This window comes from Opisthocomus hoazin, chromosome 6, assembly GCF_030867145.1.
Source record: "Opisthocomus hoazin isolate bOpiHoa1 chromosome 6, bOpiHoa1.hap1, whole genome shotgun sequence".
In the NCBI taxonomy this organism is placed as follows: domain Eukaryota; kingdom Metazoa; phylum Chordata; class Aves; order Opisthocomiformes; family Opisthocomidae; genus Opisthocomus; species Opisthocomus hoazin.
Window position 1 is genome coordinate 20661201 of NC_134419.1, and position 16015 is coordinate 20677215.

Here is a 16015-nt window from a genome sequence, read left to right on the forward strand (position 1 = left end):
CCATTCAGATACTGTCTTAGATCTGGCAGGCTGCAGCGCATCAGAGTATTTTGATAAGCATCATGTCTCCTTGGAAACTACTATTTAGCAGTAACTTGACACTGCATTTGGAGTGTTACGATTAATTTAAGCCTTGCTTCTGCAAAGACACATGGTGTGGGCCTCCTCCTACAGAAGTGAGTAGTCTTGTTGAGCTTATCAAAACAGCTCTGGTGTTCGAAATTGTCCCTGTGGGGTTTGTCTGCTCTGAATCTCTTCAGGTTCTGCTTTAAGTTTGTTGGTTATAAATCTCGCTTGTTATCCTTAGGTATATTTTTAGGAGTCTGTTGTTTAATTTGATATTTTAAACATTTCTAAACAGTCTACCTCTACAGTTATGAATAAATATAAAGCTCCATCTGAGGCCATTAAATAGTGTTTTAATTAGGCTGGCAAAATTGCTTTTGGCTTGCCTTTAAAGTCTTTAGTATCTTATTTCTATTAACAAAATGGTAATCAACGTTAAATTCTAAAATGTAACCAAAGTAGGTCATATTTTATTAACTGGAGATAGATAATGAATGTGCCCTATATAAAGATTTGGATTGAATCTTCTGAGATGGTGAGGACAGTGTTTTAATTAAGGTAATCCTTATTTGCATCTAACAAACACTATTGCTACTTAGAAATGTAAGACCTTAGTGATGCATATTAGTGTACTACCTCAACGAATCTAATAGAGATTTAATACTTGTATTTGAAGTAGCAATCTGTCATAAATTAAGAGCATTTGCATAATAAATTTAAACTATGTTATTCTTTGCAGAATTTTGTATAATTAAGGAACACGTTCAACATTAAAATTTTGTGATTTTTATAGTGCTAGGAAGGTGTACTTTGTTGTTGCTGTTACACTAGTCCTTGTTTTCACCTGCTTGTCCTACAGAGAAGTCCAGCTGTTGCGGCAGTGTTACGTACGTGTGCTAAGTTTCTCCCTAAGCCCCCGAGTATTTCGGGACACTTGGCATAAAGAATGGGACTGTGTGTAGCATCCCACTGAACGCTGAAGTGGGGTTTAAAGATAGTGCTTTAAATACTTGCTAGAAGAGTTAGTAATTTGCATTGTAAGATGTTACGAGTCTGATGTTTGAAGTAGAGATTTGGCCTGGGATACTGGCAAAACGGCTGTACTCGGTACAGTACATAATCAGTATAGATGTGTATGCAAAGGCAGTACTCAGCTGATTTCAGTGGCAGTTAGCTGAGAAGTATAAGTCAGTTTTATGTGTTAACTAATATAACCGGAGGCTTTTTCATTGAATACATTCTGAGCATCCTTTGTCCAGGAAGACCTTATCATTCCTTTGATTTGCATTACCTGGCGAAACAGACAGGCACCTTCTTGCACACTGCTTTGCTCTCAGTGTGCGCTGTGACACCAGGGCTGGCTGGAGTTTGAGGTCTTGTAATACCCTTCACTGAGTTATGAAAATTGTGAATTTTTGAACTTGGAAAAAGCTTAGCCTGAGAAATACCGTTCGGGGTGCACAGGGATCCTGTCTGCCTCAGCACGCGGTCCCTGAAAGCAGCCGATGGGATGCTTGTGGACCGACTGTAAGGGATGGGCAACACACGTGGAGGGCTCTTCTCTGGTCCACATCCTTTTGGCTTCTTGCATTGGCTTCTACCGAGCAGACCACGTATTGCTTAACATAGGTGATGTACAGGGACTTTCTGGCCATGCTTGCTGTATGTCCTCTGCAGAGCCCCACTCCCTACAGGGAGGGAAGGCAGCAAATCTGCTGGCTTCTTCCGTTAAAAGCGCTCTCTACGCTGGTGCTACTCTTCTTGTGCCAGATCTTTCCATTTCACATGGTGGGATGCACAGGACAGAGTCAAAGCGGCTTTGGGTGTTTCCTGTGTGGGTAGGGATTTCCCTACCTGGCTTAATTCTGCGCTTCCCCATGGGGGAAAACCATACTAATATTCAAACTTTAATTTTTGTTTACGTAATTTAATCCTGCTGCTCCATTGGTGCTGCAGATGATTCTCATCTCTTCGGTATTTATGGCCATCAGAAATAGTATCTTTCTTGCTCACAAACAGAAAGCAAATCAGTGAGAAGATCAGAAAGATTATCAACTTCCTCCCAGCATAACCCCACAACTGTAAAACAATATTGTCCTATAAATTAATGTTTTCCTATGAATTAACATAGAATAATACTTCTATTAGGAGTTTCACGTTACATGCAGTTGAGTAATACTAAATATTTTGTTTATGTCAAAGTCACTGACTAGAACATGTTCTTGCTATCAGTAGGTGACAGATGAATCTGTCTTTTGGGATGGACAGCTTTGCTATCCTGTCTTAGTGTGGTATTCTGTTTCGGGGTTTAGTGAAGAATATAAAGGGAAACCAGGACGGTGTAGCACAACAGACCAGTCCTGTTCAGGCTCTTCACTAACCATTTGTTATACATGTTGTCCTTTAAATTGGTAATTGATGTATAAAATTTACACTCATTTACACTGTTTGCTTTTGGCATCATTAGTTGGCAAATTACAATCTTCCCTATGTTTGTTATACTTTGGATGCTGGTTGCAGTGATTCTGCCTCTCTTCTCTCTTTATTTTAGCATTCTTTAGATTGATGCTGAAAATTACACGTTATTTTTTCTTCCTTCTTAAACCTGTGTCACAGAAGTAGAAAGACCTCAGCTATTGAGATCAAAGGTTGCTAAACTTTGCTGGGTAGCATGGCTTAAAGTTTGGCCATGATGAGTGGTGCTAGGACTTGAAATAAGAGTAGCAAGTCTAAGAGCATGAGTCACTGCACTAGGTCTTCATGTCCGCAGAAAATTTGTGTGAACTGCTGGCTGAAAGCATTGACAATTTTCCATTAGTAATGAATTACAGTAGTAATTTCATTAATTTCTTCACCTCAGTCAGGATATGTTAGTGTAAGTTGCTTAACCAAGCATCAGAGGAGCCATTGCAGTTAACCTTTAGTCCTTTGCTGTGTAACCAGGACCGGTTAAGAAGTAAATTAGCGTAACATCCCTTTTAAAAAAAATTACTTTAGATAAGCAGCAGACATAATTTTTGCCTGTTTTTAATTTAATAGCAGGTTTATGGTTTTATGCAAAACCATTCACATTACGTCTGACCCTCTGGGAGCTGGGTTTTTTCGTCTGTGTAATTTGGTGTCTTTAATAATCTGCTGTCTGTTAAATCCAGCACAGGCTTGATTAATGAATTGTGATGAACCAATGCATTAATTTACAGGTTTGGTCTAATACCCTAAAAGGATACATCAGTGCTTCCAGTTATTAATGCTAATAAACTTGAGAGAAAAAGCGACATGAGGAGGGGTAAGGGAAGGTAATATGTGACAAGTCTTGTCTTTATTCAAGCATTTATGTCTACAGCTACTTTTCTTACAAGAGAACTGCAAAAGCCCTTGACAACACACAACATCAAGTCAGGAACAGCTTGGCAGCATTTAAAAATATTGTAAAATTTCTGAAGCTGTTTGTGTTCCACAGCCAAATCCGTTTTCACTGTTGAAAGTCCTTATTCAGTACAGCTTTTCATGCTGTATTTTTGAATACTGTGTAACATAGTTTTGAAGATCTTTGCTGTTAAATCTGAGGCTAAAACACAATCTTGAATAAGAACTTCTCTGAAAAATCACTCCAGAACCCTGGCAGGTGATAGGTGGGTATGCATGTGAGGAGGGATGTACATGAGGATGGTGGGTATTTGACATTGACAAAATTTGCTGCGATGAGCAGCTCATTCCTAAGATGAGGGTGAGGCTTTTAAGATGATCCTTTTGAAGACTTTAAATAAATCTACAAGCAAAATTGCAAATTTATGTTTTATTTAATTTTTTTAAAACCTTCATCTGTCTATTGCATGTAATGATATAGAAGAGTAGAGTGTATTCTGTTAAGTCTCAAAAGAGCTGGTACATTGAGGAAAGGGAATAGTAATTGATTTATTTATTTTTTATTGAGAACGTAGGGTTTGGGAATGGGATAGTAATATAGTGTGAAGATTTTAGGTTGGTGTAAAAAAAGTATGAAATTTTGTCTTTGATGCTGAGCCTTTAGATCTAGAAAACGTCTTAAAACAGCATAGAAGTTCAAAGAAAGGGCTGTGTGTCCTCTCTCCTTGGGTATTAGCTCGCAATACTGGAGCTCAGACTTCTTCAAATTACAATTCCAGCCTCGCCTTGTTCTGATAAATATAATCTAAGAATTATTATTTTAGACATTGATGTATCCATCTTTCTGTCTATTAAAATACAGCATGACGTTTAAAGCCCATTTTAGCAATCATGCCTAGGGCATATTCTTTCTAGTGAGGCACAGGAATTTTCACTTGTCCTTGAGATAAATGACACTGGTATAGAAATGGCATCTCTGTCTTGCGTCAGCATCTATGGCACCAAAGTATTGCTGGAAACCTTGGAATAAGACAGAGAAATTAACACTGCTTAGGCTGAGCAAAATAATTTCCCCCTGTTTCTGTTGCTTCTTTCACTTCCTTGCTGTTCGGCAGAGAATAATCTCTGCTATCTTGGCTATTTTAATAGAATTCAGAACACATGATCACATTAGATACTGTACCTGAGGCAATCTGTGTTTAGACTGGTGATAATTACATGCAAAAGTCATTCAACAATGAGGCAATTAATGCTGATGAACTTTAATAAAGTCAGCTGTCAGCAATAGATATTGCTGGCAAGTTTCCTAATCCTGTATTTATAATACTTTGAAACTCCCTTATGTTCTCTTCTATAATGCATTTCTGTTTAATGGGTTAAAAAAAATCCCAGGAAGTTTACCACCAGAAAATATTGCCAGCAACGTATTTATATATGACACAAATATGAACAAAGAGGTCAGAAGTCAGCCTACTTATCAGATTTACTCCAGTGATTGGTGTTTACCAAAGAAGATGATAGACAGAACAAGGCAAATCCTCTAACTCTCAGCAGAGGAGAGGGAAAGCAGTAGATAAGGAACGCAGGGCTTACATTTCCCCTCATTGTTGATTAACAAGCATTAAATTATGCTTAATGTCAGATGTAGGCAGGTCATTGTAATGTGGTGTCAGTGTAAATTAGAAGATCAAACCAGTTAGTGTCTGGGATTTGCAAAATTCTGGAATCTGTGTGCTTTGCTGCAGAGACATACTTTTGTGAAATTCTTAGTTACCCTAATTAGTTATATGGCCGGATTAATTTTATTGTTGGAAAATTTCATTATAAAGCCATTATTCTTTAGAACAGAAAGCAGACAGTGACTCCCAAGCTTTTTTGCCTTTCCACAGGCAATTGTGAAGTTGCAAGGGGTGGGCTGATGGGAGGGATGCAGTGTCCTCCCTATTAAACTTTATTGCATGTTACAAAGGCAATGCGGAGCTGTGCACCTTTTCCTGTGCATTGGTTGCTGTGGCTTTGTGGACTGCAGTTCAAGAACCACTGCTCTGACGCAAGGTAGATAGAAAATATGAAAGAAACTAGTGCAGAGTACAGACGTGATAGCTAACAAAATAGTACGTACTCTTCTGTGAAATTATATATAAAGTCTGCTAAATGTGGGAATAGTTTTAAAATGGCAGAAATAACATTTATCTCTGCTAATCCAGTATAATACAAATAAATCATGTGTTATTACAGAGCCATTATGTGTTAGGTTTAGGGCAAGAGCTTGCCCTGGATCTCCTGGAAGAGCTGTGCTGGCAGAGGCACGGAAAGCCGTCAGTTTTGGGCAAGACTCCTTTTGTCAGAAGCTTTCTCTCTTCTCTTAGGAATGCAATGGGGAACGCCAGTGAGGTATTTTTCTTCTTTGTATGTTTTCTTATTAAACACAAAGGCATTATCTTGAAGGCCAGAGATGGCCAGAGGGAATATCCCTGTAGATGCATGTTTGCTCCTTCTTTTCCCAGTTGGCTGTGGTTAGAGCCCTTGCCTAGGTGCACTGGTGGTCTGAGCCAACGCAACTCTTCTCACACTCTTCTTTTACCTGCCTGTAGCAAAAGCAGCGGTGGCAGTCCTGCAGGACGGTGAGCAGCCGTTAAATACAGGTTCAGTAGCTGAAACTATGTGGTGTTTTCTATTTTAGATGTTGTACTATGTTAATCACTAAAAAACATGCACAGCCGAGGAAAATCTGGTTATGATAGTTGAAAGTGTGTTGTGGTGAGTGTTAAGGTTACAAGTGATGGTTCATGTGTTCAAGCCCTTGGTTTCAGTTAGAAAAACTCCAGTATTTGGGATGAGGTTAAGTTTCTAGGGTGAGATTGAAGACAAATCACAGCTGGATTTTGGCTTGAGTGTCTACTAATCTTTTTCCAGCAGCTGACAGAAAAATCATCTTGAACTTGATAAGCTGTACAAAATTCCTGCTGTTTTAACCTGAAATCATGTGATAGAAAGGTTGAGAGTTGGAAATGAGAAATGTAATGGAAAAATGTTCCTCATGAAATGTTGGAGGTAACCTGCAGCGGAGACCCAGCAGGAGACAGGCGAGAGTCAGGGGAGGCTCACCTGGGTCTCTATGACCACGGAAAATGTCTGTTTTGGCCTCGCTGGCTTTGACTGCTTGTGTCCTTCAGGAGTGTAAGAAGAGGGGAGAAGGGAAACTGAAATAGGGACCCGAGGGATAGTGGGGAGGTGACGGCCTTGACACAGGGCAGCCGAAAGGCAAAGGCAATGGGGATTCAGGGGAAGGCAGCGATGAAGAGGTTAATGCTGTGAAAGAAAAATGGGAGGGTCACCTCTTTCCCTGTCTGCACTGAAGCAGATGACAGCAACTTGGTGTGGCTTTTACTTGCTAGTTAGAGCTGTAAAGTATTTAAACATCTGTTATGCTATGTAATAACTCCTTAAATTGCTCAGTCACTTATGGTATAAGGGGATGCTGCAAACTGCGTAAACAAGCTTGTCTCTGAAGTCAAATGGAGGACATTGCGGTGGTTTTCTTACTTCTCCACTCTTGTCTGGGAGAAATGGTCTTTTCCATAACATCAGTGACTGGTTGCTTGTTCTGCCTATTGAGCAGGTTCGTACGCTGACATTCCTTTCTATGTTACAGCAGTAAAGGAGAAAAAGCCTTGAAAAAGGAGGAGGCTAATAAGTGTCCAGTTTAGGACATTAAGGCATGGATGGATGGATGGATGACTAGGTGGATAGCATCCCAGATAGGTGATGAGTCTCGGAGGGTTGTGTGTCATGGGTCGCACTCTGCGTGTCACAAGTGGAGTACCAGGGGTCTATCCTGGGACCTGGCCTGTTTGACATCCCTGTCAGTGACCTGAGGGGGTGCTGGAGTGTGCACTCATCAAGTTTGCAGGTGTCACCAAAATGGGGGAGGGAGTGCCCATCAACACCCTCGAGGGCTGGACTGCTCTTCAGAGAGACCTAACAAGGACAGACGAGGGGGCTGCCAGGGACCTCATGGAACTCAGTAGGGACAAACACAGAATCCTGCCCCAGGAAGGAGGAAGCCCTGGGGTTCGCCTGGGATGGACTGGCTGGGGGCAGCTCTGTGGAGAAGTGTCTAGGGACTGGCAGCTAGCAGCATGCCCCAGCAATACTGAAGGCCAACAGCATATACTGAGGAACAAAGTCAGGAAGTCTAGGGAAGTGATTATCCCCTCCTTGTCAGGATTTCCTAGACCACTCCAGATGCTGCGTCAAGTTGGGACCTCTGATACAGGAAAGACATCCTTAAAGGGGAGTGAGTTCAGTGAAGGGCCACCAAGATGGTCGGGGCTGGAGCCCTGTGAGGAGAGGCTGCAGGAAGGGGGCTTGCTCAGCCTGGGGAGGGGATGGCTTCGGGGGCACCTACCAGCAACCTGCCAGTGTCTGCGAGAAGGTTACGGAGGAGACAGAGCCAGGCCCTTCATGCTGGTGTGTGGCAGGAGGGCGAGAGGCAGCAGTGGTAAACTGAGACAAGAGAGGCTCAGGGTGGTACAAGGAAGGACTTTCCCCATGAGGTGGTCCAGCAGTGCAGTGGGGGCCTAGGGTGGTTGGGCAGTCTCCATATTTGGAGGCTTTCAGGACCAACCTGGGTATAGCGCTGAGTAACTGGGTCTGGTCCCATGGCTGACCCTGTCCTGAGCAGAATTGGGACAGGATGAGCTCCCATGGTCCCTTCCAACCTGAATTATCCGAGAGGCCTATGAAATAGGGGGGGAAAAGAAGAGCTGATCAAAACACGTTACTCAAAAATGCAACGGTGGACACCCAGATGCTGAGGCTCTTAAACGTTTAGGTTTCATATTTTCTGTGGGCTTCCTAGACCAGGAAGCTGTTTGCCCAGTGGAGACTTGCTAGATTATATTTAAGCATTTGTATTTGTTCTGGTTGGCTAATTCCTGAAAATAATGCTGTGGGCTACTTTAGGTGCTTTTACTCTGGAGGACCTGATCCTGCTCATTTCTCCTAGTGCTGGAATGACCCTGGAGAGATTTGTAACTTCAGACTGAGGTTTCAAAGGTGAGTCTCTTTATTTATTATGGGGTTCTATTTTTATTACTTTTTAAAAGATTGATTTTACCCACTTATTTTTGAAAAATTTTTAGTCTAAGCTGGAGTGCATCTTAAATAGTATGCAGCTAGACTGAAATAGCAGGCTTTCAAGAATACTCTGGAAGATGCAGGGCTGCACTTTTCTTATAGGAAGAAGCAAGTAAAGCTGGGAAGATGGTTGTAAAATTCAGCTGCTGGTGCCACCTGAGCTCCATGAACGAGCAAAAGCACCTCTTTTTCTAGGTGCAAGAATGAGTAATGCATTGTGCTGGAGTTGGTGATTTAGGCAGATGTTCTTCCCCTTACGTTTTCAGCTGGTATGGCAGCTCCCGCAGTCAGCTCCTGAGGCTCGGCGGCGGCACACGAGCTGCTCATGCTGTCCTAACCCAGTGATGTGTCTAAGTGCTTAGAAACAGCACCCAGCTCTGTCTGCAAAAAGGAGGCAGAATTAGGAGAGGAGATGGTGTGTGGTGGTTTGGTGTGTCCTCGCAAGGAGGTCATTGCAAGATATGTAGGTCCAAGGGGTCACTGTGAGGTGGCCTGAGGTCCTGAGCTGCCCGCCGTGTTTGCACAGCTGCCCAGCACCGAGCAGCAGCTCCCATGCTTTGTGCTCGGTGTGTCCAGACCTGTGTGTTTTTGGAAGCACAAGGAGGTAGGAGAGGGCACGCAGAGACCTGGTGACCCCCTGACCAGGGTTAGCGTGAACCCCTCGAGTCTCTGTGCAGAGCCCAGTGCCTGCGGGGCTCTGTCCCCCAGGGCTCTCCTCATGCCTGCTGATGTCGGGTAAGCAGCAATGATTAATCCTTAGGGATTTAATCAGTTAGGGCTGAGTTTATTCCCCACCGTTTGCTTTCCTCACATTCATTCCTCCCTTTCTTGTTCAGATAAAGTGACATTCAGTAGAAACTTACAAAGGAGCTTTTTATCCCCCTTTCAGTGGTTTATTTGATTTTGCTGATCTCTCTAAACCATCATCAAACTGATTTTTGTAACCAGAAGCTGTGTGATCTTACTGCTTTCATTTTGCCGTGCGCTGGAAGAGCAGCTCAGGCTTGCAGAGCTCCGCGTTAGGACTCAGTCTGGGCGCGGGCGGGGTTCGCTGCCAGGAGGTGCCGGCGTGTTGCACCCCAGGTCCCCGGGGCGCACGGCGGGGGGTTCGCCCGTGCTGCCGGGGCCGCGGGGATCGAAGCGCCGGTTTTCCCCGGGTTCCACTAGGGGCTGCTCGTGGACCGCGGCGGCGGCAGCCGGGCTGCCGCCTGCGCTCCCGGCCGGGCCCGGCCGGCAAGGCTGGCGCCGGTTTTCAGTTCATTCCCCTTCTGTTCTGTGAAATGGTTGAAAATGGACTGCCCCAAGCAATGAGACTCTTCTGAAATGCCCTAAAAATGCCTCCGGCGGTGCCACCGGTCCGAGGGTTGATCGTGAGGGAGAGCAGGCCTGGCAGCAGGCCTCGACTGGCTGCAGGAGGTGATGTGGCGCCGGGCGACGCCATCTTTGTTCTCACAGGAGGGACAGCCCGCTTGTAGTGTGCTTGGTGAGTCAACACCAGACACACGGTAGGTTGGACTAAGGGAAAGGCAAGGCTACACGGGTTCCAGCGGAATTTACAAAGAACCTCTGGTGTCCAGCATAAAACTCCATTTCATGTGTTGTGAAAGTGAAGTCACAGCAGTTACAATGTTTTGATAAAATGTTTCACCTACATAATTGGTGTCCTTGTAGGTTTCTTCTGTTTCTGCCACTCCTCAAGTGTTGTGGGTTTTTTTTTTTTTCCCTCCAAACTTTTACAGTAGCTACAGTGGGAAGAGCATGCTCACAGAGTTTTGGGGGAAAGGGGTTGGTTTGTCCCGGTTTTATTTTAGTTCTGAGTAGGCTTCAGGGGGTTTGTTGGTTAACCGGGCTGAAAGCACGTTTGTAACTCTGTAATAGTTGTGTGCTCTGTTGTCAAAAACCTTAACGAACCTTTAAGTGAGTCTAATTAAAGTAGCCTTTGATAATGGCAATAATAAAAGATTACTTTAATTTACACTGTTATGAAAGAATTGTGCTATTAAACATTACAGGAAATAGTGGAACTGCTTTTCCAGAGTAGATAGGAATTGCATGCTGTGCTTTTATGATCTCGGTGAAGTCCAAGTGATCCTCGTTCACGCCATCAGCAAGAACTCCAGAAACGAGGCAGTTCCTCCCTCTTCTGAGAGACCTGTGTAGTCCAGTTATCCTGTTCCGTGTTTCCAGCGTGCCCTGCTTCTGTAAGCCATGCGCATATGCCCCAAAAGCCGATTGTTTCAAGGCAGCTGGAGCCTGACAGGTTTTGTGGTGTCTGGACATCAAGCTTTGGGTTGGAAATGTTACAGTTTTTTGTTTGTTTGGCTGTTGTTCCCCCCCCCCCCCCCCCCCCCCCGGAGTTTCTTTTGCTGTACTTTGTTTCTTGGCATCTTGTCCGTTAAGCCAGAGCTGTTCCAGAGACCTGAAATGACAGCTGCTTTTTCGGAGCATGATTCTAGATACCAACAGGATTGCCCTTCTCGAGTAAACGGGTTGCCAGCCTGTGAAGAATGGTGTGGTATGATAGGCGTGTCAGCAGGACATATGGCTTTACACTGCAGGTTAATCACCAGAAAGCCTCATGTCACTTCTCCACTTTTCTGCTGCAGCCTCTGTTTTCATTTTTGTAGCTTACTGAATTTTGTGTTTATTTCTGTGGGACACTGGATGAAGCCTGAGTTTTATGTTTTTGAGAGGGGAACTCAAAAAGAAAAGTAAGCAACATACCCCATGTTGTTTCCTAAGGTAGATTAGAGCCTTGAAGTTATATTTCCGTTTCTAAATTTCCCACGTTCCAGTGAATTAACATATGAAGTGGCTGAAATATGACTAATTCACACATTGTAATACTCTTTAAATGATAAGCTGTTAGAAGGACTAAAACCATATATGTTTAAATATTGAGGAACGAGAATAAGATGAGAATCAGCAACCTCAGAGCGGGATATAAAATGCTGCTGCTGCAGCTGGCACTCATGCTGCTTCTATGTATTGTAAAGAATAACAATAATAATAATAAAAAAAGAATAAGCAACTAAAATGTAGATTCCAGGTTCACTTTTCAGTTCTACCTAACTCTTCGTAACTTTACAATGAAAGATTCAGAAATTGGAGCCAATTACCATAATATGTGGTGGTTTGGTGGGAGCATGTTCTACATCAGACAGTTAAAAGGTTTTATTGCTATTAGGAGCTTGTTAATGCCCTTGATAATGTCTCTAGTTGCTTTGTAATGTCTCTTGTTGAAGTATAGAATTCTTTTATCTTCTTATTACATTATGCAGAAACTTGAATTGAAACGATATTTGCAGGAACATTTAAAGTAGTGCATCAATCAGTTTCAAAGAAGAGAAAATGTTCTCAGAATAGCTTATAAAAGGATAACTGTCGGTTTTATTTTGGGTGAACAAAGAAACCAACGTAAAAAGCACTTTATTGTAAAAGCACACTGTGCAATTCAATAAATATTCCATATAAATATAAAGAAAAAGAAAGTTCATAATTATCTGATGACTTGAATGTAATTTAAGCAATACTTCCAGAATATAGCAAGCAGTGAAGCACCTTCTTCTTTCCCGTATATTCCTACCCTTCCTACCCACAGATCAAGTTGTCGGTAGGAGTTAGCTTAAATCATCTTGTTAATGATTTGAATGGTTAGAGTATGGTTATAATTTAACATTATTTTCAGGAATGTAAAGCTCCTCACAAACCACCTCACTGCATTAGAAAAATAGCAGCAGCACCTTCCCTCACGCTCCTTCCCCCCCCTCCATGATTTCTTGTTATTTGTTTTCCCTCTAGCATTTCTTACCTGCTTTAGCACAAGGTTATTTGAGTATTTATACATTTGGATTATAAACCTTATATATGACTTGGGTATAAAACACTTGCACATGGTGTTATTATCCAGCAAAACAGTTGCAAATAGTATGCTCCCTGAACCAGTAGTAGCTTGCTAGACCACACAAAATATGGCATGTTGCAAATCCTGTCTTGTAGCCTGTAAACCAGAAGCAGCTCTCCCCGCTTCTTAATTTTCTAAAAAAAGAAAAAAAAAAAAAAAAGAAAATGCCAAAGACTGCACACAGGGAGTTGTAAATGCTCTGCTCACGCAGCAAACGCTTCCCAGAGAAATTTGAGTGTGTTTTGCCCTTTGGATCTGTCATCTTTTCATCATCCAGTGTTCACCCCTTGACTTCAACAGAGCAGAAGATTTCTAGTTTAATAATTGCATGTTTACTTATGGAGAGTTTACGAAGGCGAAGAAGTAATTGACGGTGAACGCACAGTTGTTTTTTAAATTTTATTTTGGTAACTAAATTCTACGCACAAAAGATTTCTAACTTTTTTTCTTTTTGTGATCCTGAAAGGGTATACTGCATACACCTGCATTGTTGAACTTTTAATTTTTCAGTTCTAAAACTCTGAATGGAACATTTATTTTTATTTAAAAATCATAGCAAAATAAACCCACCCTCTTCATGCTCTGTTCTCAATTCTCAGCTTCAACCTAGGTACGTTTTTAAAGTTGCAGGTGGTTTTTAAAATTACATCCTATTAAAAAAACCCTGTGGGTTTTAAGGACTTATAATAGTGGCTCCAGTGAAACCTGCTATAATTGATCAATCAATTCACAATATTCACAATGTATTTAAGCTGAAGTTGTGTTTCCGTGATACATTTTTCTACATAGGACATCCCTCCTTTCCCTGCTTCCCTTTATTTCCGTGGCCGTGTGGGAGCTCCGAAGGACAGGCACCTAATGCCCTTCCCCCCTAGCCCACCCCACACCTCCTGTCCCCTCGGCTCCCCTGTCCTCTCTGGGCAGACAGCTGCCTTTCTTGGCACAGGTGTAATTGCAATGCCCCCAAAAAGAGTTTATTTAATAACACTTCAGGCAACTTCTGGAAAGGAGCCTTTGTAAGTTATGGAACCCCTGAGAAAGCAGTAATTTACAATGAGCAGGTTGGTGGGTTGCACACATCTGTGTACTCCGCTTGGGAAAATACAGGCGGTTCCCATGGTAACCGCCACATGCTATGTATGTTACATACGTTACTGGCGAGGCTGGGGCTTCGAGCGAGGCGAGCCCTCCTCGGCCCCCACGCCGCAGAGTCCGTGCCTTCTGCTGCAGCCTGGGCAGGCTGGCATCCCTGGCTCCCGCCTTGCCTTGCTCCTGCACTGCTCATCCCTCCCCTAAAACATGCCCAAATCATCCCTGTGTTAGAAACCCAAACACCTAAGGTAAACAAACACCACAATTAAAAAAAACAAAAACTGCACAGAAATTGCAACCGAGCCCATGATAATTTTTGGGATTATGTTTGGGAAAGTATATTTATTTGCCTCAAATGTATTTGTCTTTTAACCTTTGTTATTAATGAAGCAGACTTTGCTGGCCTGAGGAGAGTGCGAGGGGTGTGGAGGGGAGCTGTGGTGCTTTTCTCCAGGACCATACATCTGAAACCTGACTTGAGAAATACATTGGAAACACACTGTAAAAGCAGCTTATACTTCATCTAGCATGACCCGCTCCAAAATGTAGGTTGCTATGACAAGTGTGATGTTGCTGCTTTCATTTTGCCAGGGTGCAACCTGGTGGTTGGACTGGACGCCGTTTTGGAGCAGGACTTTGGTTCGGGATGTTGCTGAGCTCTGCTTTCCACCTAGCGATGCAAGAGAGGTGAAATACAGACCAGCTTTGAGGAGGCGGTGGTCAGGAGTTTCTAATCCAGTACAGTTTAAGCAGAAGAGACCTTTGGCATATAAGGAATTATACAAACACATATAAAATTGTTGCTGGTTGAGCTGGAGTGCCACTTGTAACATGTAAAGCTTTAAATAACTCTGAAAAGAAGAAAAGAGGAGGAATCTGGCTTTACTGGATAGGAGCATTGTCAGATATACGCTGGGAAGAGTATGAGACATTATGAATAGTTATGACAAAGGCAACAACAAGATAGACATTTGCATGAAGCACAGAAAGTTGATCTGCAGCCGAAAACACCATGGTTTGAGTGCCAATAGTGTGAACCAGAAAGAACCTTAAAACTGAAGGATGTTTCTTGTTTTACTATGACATGACAAAAAACCTGATGCATTTGTGTGTAGCAGCAGCACCGACAACACCCAGCCAAGAACGAGAGGCATGAAAGGCTCTTCCCCAGCGTAGCAATTTCTACATCAAAACCGAGGGGAGGCTTGAGAAGGGAAACAGCTGGACTGAGGCACTCTGCCCGGTGTTGATTGTGACTGCTAATAAGGCTCCTACAGGCGTGACCCGACTTGATGTGCAAAACCTCTGGCCCAGGTACTGGACATCGCATCGCTGTGATGGAACGGAGTGCAGTTCAGATTGCAGCAGAGGAGAAGTGACGTCTTAGCAGAAGAATTGAGTGGGAAGTGACAGCTCTTGCTATAAAAAAAGTGTAGAGTGTATAAGAGTTAAAATAGATTCTTCTCTGAAATGCCCATGTAGCTTCAATAGCTCCATGGGAGTTTTAGGATTACAAATGACAGCAAAATTTGTGCCATTCTGCATAATTGTATTGTCTACAAAGAAAGTTTCCTACATCTCCTAGCGAAGATGGTACTTTCATTAGAAGGAAAATAATTTCAAAATGACACCTCTTTGTGCCAAGGATTAAAAAGGTCTAACAAGGAGTTCTAAAAAAGTAATGAAGCATTTACATTGAATCCTTTGGTTTTACAGGTAGAATAATGACACAAAAATAAAAGAAAATTTTAATTGGTGAAGGGAAACATCTTCGTTCCTGACTTGTCACTATGTTCATCCTCTCTCGTAGCTCACACCATTTTCACTGGCAATGTGCAGAACTATATTTGTCTTTATTGAGGTTCAGCTCTATTAAAAATAATCCAGTTTTATCTCTCTAATGCAAGATTTCAGCCTTCCCTAACATGGGTCTCCAATAGACAAGGTTGAACCCAGAATGTCTTGGTTTGGCAATGGTTCAATCCTTTGCAATTTTATTAATTTAAATTTAGTCACAGGCGGCACACTTAGGAAATACCATCTCTTTCTGCCCCATCACAGCCTAGAAACTCTCCATGATCACTCAGTTGTCATAGCTGGAGAGCACAAACCCTCTGTGCTCAGCGTACAGTTCCGACTACCATGTATGGACATTTCTAATTACTTTGGAGGCGCTCCATTTTGTAGTGCATGCATAATTAGTTAGTTATTTACATTTTATTTTAGCATCTTTTCTAGGCAGTGCACTAATGAAATCCCAATGTGACATCAGAACCTTCCTGTTGAAGTGGGTCTTCTCTTCAGGGATCAGCCACCCTTTTAAATTAATGAGCCACTTTACAGAAACCGCTTCATAATTTTTTGTGCAGTGTCTGCAAGGAAATTTATAAATGGCCTGACTCTCAGAGTCCAGTCCAAAATCTGTTGAAAGGAAGACAAAATCCC

General features: G+C 42.6%; 1 long non-coding RNA gene across 1 annotated transcript in view; it reads left to right on the plus strand.

Annotated features, from left to right (window-relative positions):
* Positions 1 to 8417: 8417 nt before the first annotated feature.
* LOC142361695 (uncharacterized) overlaps positions 8418 to 16015 on the plus strand; it is a 76599-nt gene continuing 69001 nt past the window's right edge. Inside the window, exon 1 of the long non-coding RNA XR_012764340.1 lies at positions 8418 to 8493. This is a non-coding gene — a long non-coding RNA (uncharacterized LOC142361695). The remainder of the gene's footprint in view (positions 8494 to 16015) is intronic.